Source organism: Zingiber officinale, chromosome 5B (assembly GCF_018446385.1).
Source record: "Zingiber officinale cultivar Zhangliang chromosome 5B, Zo_v1.1, whole genome shotgun sequence".
NCBI lineage: Eukaryota > Viridiplantae > Streptophyta > Magnoliopsida > Zingiberales > Zingiberaceae > Zingiber > Zingiber officinale.
In genome coordinates, this window is record NC_055995.1 from 68,697,438 (window position 1) to 68,708,875 (window position 11,438).

General features: G+C 41.6%; 1 long non-coding RNA gene across 1 annotated transcript; it reads left to right on the forward strand.

The window, feature by feature from the left end:
• Nucleotides 1-5,110: 5,110 nt before the first annotated feature.
• LOC121984488 lies at nucleotides 5,111-11,122 on the forward strand. Its single transcript, XR_006112929.1, has 5 exons — nucleotides 5,111-5,244; nucleotides 5,447-5,840; nucleotides 5,922-6,082; nucleotides 9,796-9,854; nucleotides 10,859-11,122. It is a non-coding gene; the product is annotated as an uncharacterized LOC121984488 (long non-coding RNA).
• Nucleotides 11,123-11,438: the final 316 nt, after the last annotated feature.

Consider the following 11,438-nt stretch of genomic DNA (forward strand, 5'->3'; position numbering starts at 1 on the left):
AGCTGAAATTTCAGACCAAACAGTCGAAAATCAACAAGTTGGCACGCGCTGATCGGTCACCTGACCGATCAGACCTTCCCTGGATCGATCACCAGACCGATCCACACTTCCCTAGATCGGTCCAGTGACCGATCCAGAGTGCCCTGGACCAATCAGAATCCCCTCTGATCGGTCCCCAACTCTGTTATCAGAAGTTTCTGATTTTTCTACTTCCGAAATTCAGAAACCTCTCAAAAATCACATAAAATTTCAAAAATTGTAAAATTTTGAGGATACATTCCTCATAACATATATTATCACGGAAAAATAATTTTTGATGAAAATAACTTCCATTTTCAAAACTTGATACAAAGTTCGAAATTTTTTGAAATAGTTCAAGTTTAACTCAACTTTGTATCAACTTGCTCAATGATGAATGCTATCACTAGAAAAGCTTCATCAAGGTTTTTCAAATCAATTTTAAAATGATTTTAAACCCTTTAATTTAGGACCATAATCTCAGGACTATATGTACATGACTTGTACACAAGTTTTCCCTATGATCCTTCAATTTCGAATTAGGCTCATCTAGGTACAAGAACTATGCACCTTGATCCTAACTCATCATCCTAATATCTCACACACATCTAAGGTATATCAAACACATCCAAGTCAATTTTGATGTGAGATATGGATTTAGGTCATCTTAACTAGGTTTTCATGTATTTTCTAAACAACAATTTGATCTCCCTATCAAATTGTGTTTTAGTCGTTAAATCAATTTCATTGATTATAAATGCAAGAGATGATGACATGGCATAAAATAGTATCATAAATGGAACATGTGCCAATGTCATGATGTCATGGCATAAAGTGTGAAACTCTAACCAAGGCATGACATATAAATAACCTAAGCATTATCATGACATTTCAAATGATACTAAATTAAATATGATGTCATGACATGGCATATGACAAACAATATATGGCAAATAACATGTAAAGGTATAGGAAATACCTAATTCTAGCCTTAGTTGCCATTTTTGATAATTTTGATCATTTTGCCATAGGTTCTATATTCCTAAGAGTAATAGACCTAAAATCATATACCAAGGATGTTTAGATCACTATGTGCCAATTAAACTGACCTAAGAGAACTCCTCAAATGTAGTTGGCACATTCTAATCACCTTAGGAATAATTCTTAATTTCATTTTCAAGGCTTGATCACACCTTGAAAATTCCTAAAGTGCCACATTTTGCCATGATTAGGTTAACTACCTATTCAAGTAAGGTTGGCACACCCTAACTCATCTAGCGTGATGAAATCACGCTCCTAGGAACCCAATACCTATTTGAGCTCATTGGGTTCACTAAATATTCACTAGGGATGACTTCCCTAGCAACCCTCCTAATGACCCTCCTAGGCTTTGAAGCCTTGGTCATTTGGGACTCATCAAGATCAACTCTAGGGGTGACTCCCCTTGTGACCTTGGTGATGGTCTTCCTAGTCCTAGGTTTTGTTCCATAATCGAATGGAACATCATGGTAAGTGGGCTTGACCACTTGGGACTTAGGTTTGTGACCCAAACCTTTCTTGTCCTTGTACTTAGGTTTTTGACCCCTAGACCCTAGAGTCAAATCCTCAAGAGCCTTTTCTAGAGAGTCAAGTCTTGACCTCAAGACTTGATTTTCTTTCTCTAATACCTCAAGCTTTAATTTATCATTTTTCTTTGAGGTATTCCTAGGCATATGTCTAGATGATTTGGGATTTCTACCTAGATTTTCCTTAGCCTTAGATGGGTTAATTCTAGGGTTGACATTTCTAGTATTATCCTTATCTAGGTTAACATGTTTGGCTCCTAAGCTCATGTATTGGTTCCTAAAGTTAACATGCTTATCATTATTAACAATTGTAACAAAACTACTAGCATGTGTCTTATTGCAAGAATGAGACTTAAATGTTACCTTAGGGTTTGCCTTAGCTCCCCCTATTGACGTGCTCGGTCTCTTGTCCTTGTGAGGTTGCCTCCCCCTCGGACATTGACTCCTATAGTGTCCCTTTCGCTTGCATTGGAAGCACACCACGTGCTCCTTGCCTTTGCGTGTCGGGACTCCGGCTTCCTTGACCTTTGGCGCCGGTGGAGTCTTCCTAACCCTCTTTGGACACTTACTCTTGTAATGCCCAAATTCCCTACACTCAAAGCACATTATGTGTAATTTATTTGAAATTAAATGGCTTGAGTTACCTAGGGTTGAGGATGGATGTGAGCTCTCTTCTTCATCCCTTCCGGAGATAGAAGCTTCTTCTTCTTGCTCCGATCTTGAAGAGGAACTCTCCTCCTCTTCTTCCTTAGATGTTGAGTAGCCCTCAACCTCTAAATCCATGCCTCCATGATGTGAGCTACTTGGCTCACCTAACTCCTCTTCATGACTTGAAGTGGAGTTCTCCTCATGGAACTTTGCCAAGTTATTCCACAACTCCTTGGCATCGTTATATCCACCTATCCTACACGAAACATCATTAGGTAAAGAAAATTCAATGATTTTCATTACCTCATCATTGATGGTTGATTTGTGGATTTGCTCCTTCGTCCACTTCTTCTTCTCCAAAAGTTCTCCTTCTTTATCCAATGGAGGAGTAAAACCTAATTGCACACACCTCCAATTTTCTAGGTTAGTCATAAGAAAGTACTTCATTCTTACCTTCCAAAACGTGAAGTCGTCGCGATCGTAGAAAGGTGGAATTGTGATGTCTTCTCCAAATAACTCCATTCTCTAGCTCGTGCTCCCCCGGGTGTTGATCCAACGAAGAGCGACCTCGCTCTGATACCACTTGTTAGGATCGATGGTCGTGGCTAGAGAGGGGGGGTGTAAATAGCCGACCCCAAATCTTCATTTCTTTCTACAAGTTGACGTTAGCGCAGCGGAAAATAAAACAAAGAAACAAAGACAAGAAGATCAAACCTCAACACGCGTCGATGTAACGAGGTTCGGAGATATACTCCTACTCCTCGGCGTGTCCATAAGGTGGACGAAGCCTATCAATCCGTCGGTGGATGAGTCCCCGGAGAACCGGCTAATATATATACTCCTTCTGGGTGGAGAAACCTCGCCACAATCTTTCTTACACCAGCAAGAATAGGAGTACAAGAATACACAAGAAGAAGCAACAATATGAATGTAAAAACAAACAATCTTGCCTTCTCGTCGGCTGTTGATGAAGCAACAACTTTACGGGCCAAATACAGCAGCAACTGTTGGAGACCCCAGCCGAGGAAGCTCACGCGAAGCTTCAGCTAAGAAGAGCTCAGCAAAGCTCGAGAACAGAAGCTCTTGAAGCAAGAGGTAGCGAGAGAAGAAGAAGAAGTATCACAGAAGCCCTCGATCTCCTTTATAACCTCGATCGCAAAGAAGACAAAAAGAAGATGGAGATAGCCGTTGTCACTCATAACGGATATCCTGACCGATCGGCTCCACCTCGATCGGTCCGGAGGCCTCGATCGGTCTTGGGACCGATCGGGACCTATGTGATCGGTCCCAATCATCGGACTCACGTAGAACTCGCCCAACTCTCGATCGTCTCGACGTCATCGTGGACCGATCAGGTGTGTGGATCGGTCCAACGCATCGATCCTCCTTTCTCTTGCCTTCATTCTCCGATCGGTGCGGACCAACAGATAACATCTGATAAATCTTTTGTTAGTTCGATCGGTCACCGCATCGATCGGATAATGTATCGGATCGATCCGCTCTTAGTTTTACCCAAACCAAGTCTCACGCCTTCCAAACCAATATCCGGTCAACCTTGACCTATTGGTATCTCATGCTTAGCATCCGGTCACTCCCTTGACCTGCTAAGACTCCCTACCAAGTGTCAATCCCTTTGACCCACTTAGACTTTTCTCTTCGTGCAAGTATCCGGTCACTCCCTTGACCTACTTGACCTTCACAACACCGGATGTCCGATCAGCCTTGATCCATATGGATTTTCCTTCTTGCCGGCTTCACTCACCAGATTCTCCCCGGCTTCACTCACAGGGACTTTCCTTGCCCGGCTTCACTCACCAGACTTCCCTGCTTCACTCACCTGACTTTCACTTTCACCTAGCTTCACCACTAGGTTTTCACCGCTTCACTCACCAGATTTCCAAGCTTCACTTACCAGACTTTTTCTTCTTCCGCTTCACTCACCGGACTTTCCATCACCTGGCTTCACTCACCAGACTTTCACCGCTTCACTCACCAGGATTTTCACTGGTTTCACTCACCGATTTTCCATCCGCCTCCCGATCTAGAGCAGGACTACCGAGTCCGCCCTCTCGGCCTCCGAAGAGCGAGCCAGGGCCCTCTCCGCCTTCTCCAGGGTCAACGAGCTACCAGAGCCCTCTCTCGACCTAGTCCGAGAGCGAGCTACCGAGCCCTCTCCGACTTCCACTTGCCAAGTTCCCATACTTGGACTTCTCCGTGTCAAGTCTCCATACTTGAACTTTCTCCCGTGCCAAGCTCCCCGCTTGGACTTTTCCCGTGCCAAGCTCCCTGCTTGGACTTTTCCGTGCCAAGTCAACTCACCTCGGGTCAACCAGGTCAACCTTGACCAAGGGTTGCACCCACAACCTCCCAAGTTTCTGTTCTTGTCAAACATCAAGATACAACTTGAGTCAGGTCAACTCGAGTCAGGTCAACCAGGTCAACCTTGACCTAAGGTTGCACCAACAATCTCCCATCAAAATATAACTCTTCTTTTCTCGTCAAACATCAAAATACAACTCGAGTCGGGTCAACCAGGTCAACCTTGACCTAAGGTTGCACCAACATCCAAGACCCGAATTGTACCAATCCAAGAGTTCTTATGTGAACCCTATTGCTCATAAAGGAATCAGTCGAGGCATGATGTCTCCATATAGATCAGCCAGGAACTATCACTTGTCTCTTTCGAGAAAAGTACAAATGGCATTGCCACGTGGGTTGCTTCACAAGTAAGAAATGCTTGTTGACACGTAGATGACTTGTGTGAAGTCATATATGGCTTGTTGAGCAAACCAAACGTGGCTTGTTGATCAAGCAAAGCTTGAAGAGAACATGACACGTCAAGTAAGCTTTGGAAAGCTTACTTGCTCTCCAATGCTACTCTCCTGTATATGAGTAGATGGGGAGTAGATGGAAAAAATAAAGTAGGGACAGAGATTGAAGAAGATTGCAAAGTGCAATATGTTCTGAAGCAATCCCTCCCTCTTGTTCTTGCTACCGTACATTTGTTTGGTAGGTAAGTTTTTTCTCTTGCAGTCATGTATTTCTTTGCTCGGTTGTACAGTGATAATTGTTAGGTATCAGCTCAGATTGTCACGATAATCAGTGCTTAATTGAGCTCGTGGTCTTACTATTTTATTCTAGAAAATAGACGTCCATAAAAACCTCCGAACATTGCTGGAGATTTTTATTTGTTTTATGAAGATTGCATTCTGTAGGACTCGGCATCCACTCGGTGTTATGTTGTACCTCTCGGCATCCAGTCGAAGACTCTCCTAAGTGTTGAAGCAATGACTCTGCTTGCATTTGGGTTGGGGGCTCATCGTCGACTCTCGATGGAGCACTTGACAACTCGTTACTCTACTCGGTTCATGCAACCACCAACGGTATCTGAAAAGAGCTCAGAAAATCGGCTTACAATAGCCGATAGGTTGAGATTATCTGCTCAAGCCACTATAACAATAAGTCACCCTGTGTATCTGGCACAAACTCAAAAGCGTGAAACAGAACTTCTGAAATGATCACAAAGATTGTAACATGTTTACATCCAACAAGAACTGTTGAATCTAGGAAGATGACAAAAGATCTAGCACTTCTTATTCATGGATCCTGGTATTCTTAGCTTCTATTTACTACAACTGCTCGAGCAACAACTCTTTTTATGTTTTCTAATTAAAGTGTCTGTTTACTCAGCATCACTTGAGAAAAGTATCTGAACACCGAAGAGTTGATTCATGCGGTGGCATCTGAGCTGAAAGCTAGGCTTTCTTCGTAAATCCCTTTGCGGCCAGCACAGTTATTCACTGTGCCATGAGGCTGAATTTGCAAGTTGCTGAAGCTGGGAGTTGGGGAAGGTTCGCTACTTAATTACTTCAAATAAAAATTAATTTTATGTTGAGAAGAAACATTTTCCATTCTTCATTGCTTCTTCATAGTCTATGGATTGTTTGTGAGCATTAGGTACTGCAACTTATCATTGATGGTTTTGATTATTTAAAGTATGACTCTTCAGTGCTTCATCCATAGTTTGACTTAACATTTGTCTAGATAAATTCTAAATTTTTTATTTTGTTGTGTTTCATTATTAGAGAAATTGAAATTATGTTTGTTTTTCTTAGGGGTGTCAAAAATGAACCCGACCCGACGACCCAACCCGAGTCGACCCGAAAAAAATCAGGTTCGGGTTGGGCATTTTCGGGTTCGGGTCGGGTTCGGGTTGGAGGATTGAAGAGTAAAAAAATTTCGGGTTGGGTCGGGTTGGGTTCGGGTTGACCCGGGTTGGCTTAAATATAGGGTTTTGTGGGTCTTTTGGGGGTTAAATCAAATTTTATTTTAAAAATTTAGATGTTTTTATGTACATTAATATCATATTTGTATGATAATGATGGAGTATTGAGATAAAAGTGAAGAATTATAGGGCAAATAGCCCAAAAAAGTCGTTTTGAATCAGATTTTCGGGTTATATGGGTCGGGTTCCGGTTGATCGGGTTGGTCGGGTTCGGGTTCGGGTTGAGGTGTTTTGGGTTGAACTCGGGTTCGGGTCGGGTTCGGGTTGGGTTAAAAAAAAAAAAAAAACTCAACCCGACCCACCCGAATTGACACCCCTAATTTTTCTATATAAGCATAAGTTGACCAAAATTATAAAATAAAGCTATTGATGGTGCAAGAAATATTGTGAAATTTATGTCGTTTTAATTTATAAAGTAGTAGTGTTTGTTAAAATTGTTACATGGAGTTTTATTTGTGAAATTTTGTTTATGCAGTTTAAGTAATTTGAGTTTATATAATAATTTTGATTAAAATTTTCAAAATTAGAAATTAAATGCATAAAATGGCTTTATAAACGCCAAAGAATATAAAATGGATTCATCTTTTAATTTGTCTCAATTTGAGTTTATATGCCAAATGGATTCAAGTTGAATAAAAATTCAAAAATAAAGAAGGGTATTATCTTTAAATTTGATGTAGTTTTGTTTCACTTGAACACGCACTTAAGTTTGTAAAACTTTAAAAATAAAGACTAATTGTTTATGTGAGATTGTAAGACTTTAATTATATTTGGTTGGCTTCTAGCTAGTCTAATATGTTTGAATGGATGAAGTTATTCAGATCATAAGTTTAGAGGATATGGCATTCATCTAAGAACCGTAAAGTCCATATTCATTGTATATACGACATAGTGTATCATCTATATTTTGGATTCCATCTAAGAATCATGAAATCTATATTCATCGTACATATCATATATAGATTTTAGATTTCTTCCCCATGGATCAAATTAACCTTCATATTTGCCCTCGAGAAGAACAATGTATAGCTAGCAGCTCTTGAAACAAGTCCATATGATCATAGTGTTGGAATCCAACGATGACACAAAAGAGTTTGTTTCCTCAACAATTGATTGTTAATGCGGCGATAGAGGGAGGCACACCTGGCACGGGGTCAACTGCTAAGGTGGAGATTAAAGTCAAGATGGTCAATGTCTGGGTGTCAATGGGCTGAACGGAAGATAATTATAAAGGCTGGTCGGGTCAGTCCGGCCCCGACTGGTGGTAGACATGTAAGATACCCGACGCTCAATACGGAGCAGCAGGACGGTAAAGGAAATTGGATAGCTTGTCTAAAAGGAGGAGGACATGTTTACTACATAGTCACTATAGGGAAGAGCAACTGAGACCGACAAAGCGGAGAAAGCCTAGTCGAGTGGCTACCCCACTCTGCCAAACGGCGGGGCCTAGCCATGGATAGAACGGAGTCCCGGTCGAGCGGCTTTCCCGTTCGGCCAATCAACGGGATCACTGTAGTTTCTCTCGACATCCTTTTGGAAGATAGTGCCGCTAATACAAGGCATGGTCGATAGGCGGATCGTACGGTGGAAGCTTCTACTATCTTGTCACGAATATGCATGCCCTGTTAAGGTATAGTGTCAGAGGTACTTTCCTGACAGGTCCTTTTATAAGACATATTGGAGAATGCACCAAAACCTCGAGAAGCATGCGCGTCACCCATCAGGGCTCTATATAAAGGCGGGTCCATCACCGGTGAAGGTACGCATTATTACTATTTTGCACTAGTTCTACTGTTGCTCCACTTCTTCTATAGTTCCGGTGACAGACTTAAGCATCAGAGGATTAACGTTGGGACCCCTTCATTGGCTCTGTACTGACATTACTTATTTTACAGAGCAGAACATGGTATATAATCAGCGAAACTACCACATCCTTAGCTTTCTATCTTCTTGCTTTCGGACACAGATGTATGATATGAAAATCAAACAAGAAAAGATGGAACAAATAATTTCTTATATCTATATCATAATTTCAAAATCTATAAAATACGACACCTAAATATAACCTTAAGGGAATTTTTAAAATTTTTAAAAAATTTCTGAGAATTTTTCGGAGCTCGTATAATGAATTTAAGGGCCGAGATCAATTATTGGGCCATGGGAAAGCTTGTTTAAACAACCCATTTAAACAAGGAAAAGTTTTATTTTTCTTTTTCCTTTTTTTTCCTTTTCTTTTTCTTTTTCTTTTCCTCCATTTCTCACTCGAGCACTAGTTTCCCCCGTTGTCGATCCCCCTTCATCTCATCCCTTCCCTCTCGTGCGGCGCCGAGCCTTTCCCTTTGTCTCCCAACCCGATGTCGCCCTCCCTCGCATTGCTTCCCCTTCTCCATGAGTACAAAGCCTCAAGCCGATCCCGATTTCCTCTCATCTCTCCAGTCACCCTCTTTGCCCAATCTAGTTCCTTGGCCACCACCCGATGCTACTGTAGTTGCACGTCGTTGCCACCGTAGTCGCACGCCGTCACCGGCTTCCCACTTTGCTGGAAAATCGAGCACCCGAGGTCCTTTTTCAGCCGTGCCCTAGATCTGTCTGACTCGTGTCGTCCCCACCGTGTGCTGACAGTCGGCATCGCCATTCATCCACGCAAGCAGCCGATGTCGAGGTCCCTTCTCCATCTCCTCCTTCCTCCGCTCTGTCGTGAGACGTCATGCCACTGTTGATTTCGGCACCAGCCAAGTTATAGCTGACGGTTGGCACTTTTTCGGCCACAAGAAGGTAGGATGTGTTGTTTGTTCCTGTTCGACCCTTGTTATAGCTTGTCACTAGTTCAGCATGATCTGGGTTTGCAAATCCATAGTTGTGGCGATGATCAGAATTTTGATGACTGCAGTAGGTCGATGATCCTTGAGGTGGCGAGGGCTGTAGGACAGATTCACCAGTGGCTAGAAGAATCGAGAGCTGTTGAATTAGGTAACAAACTGAATCTGATCAGATTAGTGAGAGTTGATTAAGCTATTCTTAGTTGATATTGTTAGATTAAATTGGGTAAAGTGTTAGGAATTTGTTTCTTGTTGTAGCTTAAATCTGAATTAATGCATGTATGGTTAGGGATAGTTGGTCATGTGGTTTTGGTTAAAATGTTGGATCTAATCTAAGCTTCGGATTAGATCCGATTAACCGAGATCAATGAATAAATTAGGGTTTCTTGGTTAATAGGAATTTGGATTTAGTTAATTGGTGTACTTCGAATTAGCTAAAATTATATACATGTTGTTGTAGGATGTTGATTCGAGACGGGCATCTTGACGTAGGATTTCTGGTCACAATCTTCTTTTGAGGTGGGTACCATTGACTTATCTTTTGATATTGTCATTCTGATATGCTTAGTATGTTATAACTTACAGTAATAGTTATGTTGATTTCTGTTTGGTATGTCACTACATGATACCTGTTGCATGCTTTTTATTTGTTCTACATTTATGTTTTATACTCTCTTGATTATTACCATGTGTATTTATGTTCATGGAGGTAGTGGCATACCATGCCTTATTGTGTACCAGACTAGTTATTTGTTATACCATTTATCTTTTTGTACATACTTTATGGATGTGGATATGGTCAGGATTTACATACTTTGTGTCATGCACCATCTTGCATGATTGCATGCTGAGTGATTGACATCTCCATTATTGTTAAGCTCATCGGCATTTACATGGATCTGTACATATAACCACTCATGGGTCAATGGTATATCAGATAGGATGTGTGGCAATTTGCTCTGTTAATGCTCCACTGGTCCACTCATGGGTAGCGTGACGTAGTATGGTAGCACGACAGGGGTCCCTCCTCTAGATTGTCTCAGGGGGATGAGAGCATTAAGTTCCCCCACTTATGATTTGGGGTAGGAGGATAGGTGTACTCCGACAGCATCCTGTCCACTCGGTCACTCATCAGGAGCAGTGATGCCAGAGTGCACAGTTGTCATAGCCCTACCCACTCGGTCTCACCATCGTGTGTGAGATGGTTGACTGGCGTCAGGGGTGACCATGTCATTTACATCATATACATGGATTACATTTATTGTTTGTGTTTGCTGCACTCTGTTTGCTACATATTTGGTGGATGCATAGAGGTGACATTTTGTATCTGGTCTAACGACCCTTATTATCCTGATAAGAGGTCTCAGTGAGTACAACTTCTCCCATTTCCTTCAGTTTTGTATTTTCCATTATTATTCCAAGAGACTATACGCATAACTATTACTATTGGTTATTTCTACTATGCATGTCAGCTTGGTATCTGCTAAGTGTTGGACTCACCCCGTTGATTATTACCATTTCAGGTTGAAGCTGTCAGGAGGTTCCAGTCGCTAGTCCCCACCCTGAGTCGCGACAGTTTTCTACCTTTGGACTTGTGGTTTCCATGTTATATTTTTATATATTTGTGATGTATAACTGTACTCGTGGATTTTTATCGAGTTTTGGTCTACTGCCTTTGTTTTCCACTGCGTTGGATTTTTGTTGTGGGTTTAAGTTTTCCGTCGTATTAGTGGAATAGGTTTACTTAAATAAACTGTGTGGTTGTGTCAGCTAGAGGCTGAGTTAATATAAACTACGTGGATTGTTAGTTATTTTTATTGTTATTGTTCCGATCGTGTTGGACGAGGTTTGTGTGGCTCTGAGGGTTTTGTAGTAATGTTTCAGATTGTCATCGGTACAGGGGAGATGCTGCCGAAATTTTCTCGGTAGGGACTCCCCCGATGCATGCAAAATCAATTCCAAGTATTAGAAAAAATATATCTAAAAAAACAAAAGCTTTAAGTTTACATTGGATCAGCATGCATACTGGGTGCAAACCAAACTAGGACCGGCCGCTGCAGCTTTTTAGATGATAATGCTGACCATCGCCGACGCCTTGGAGAT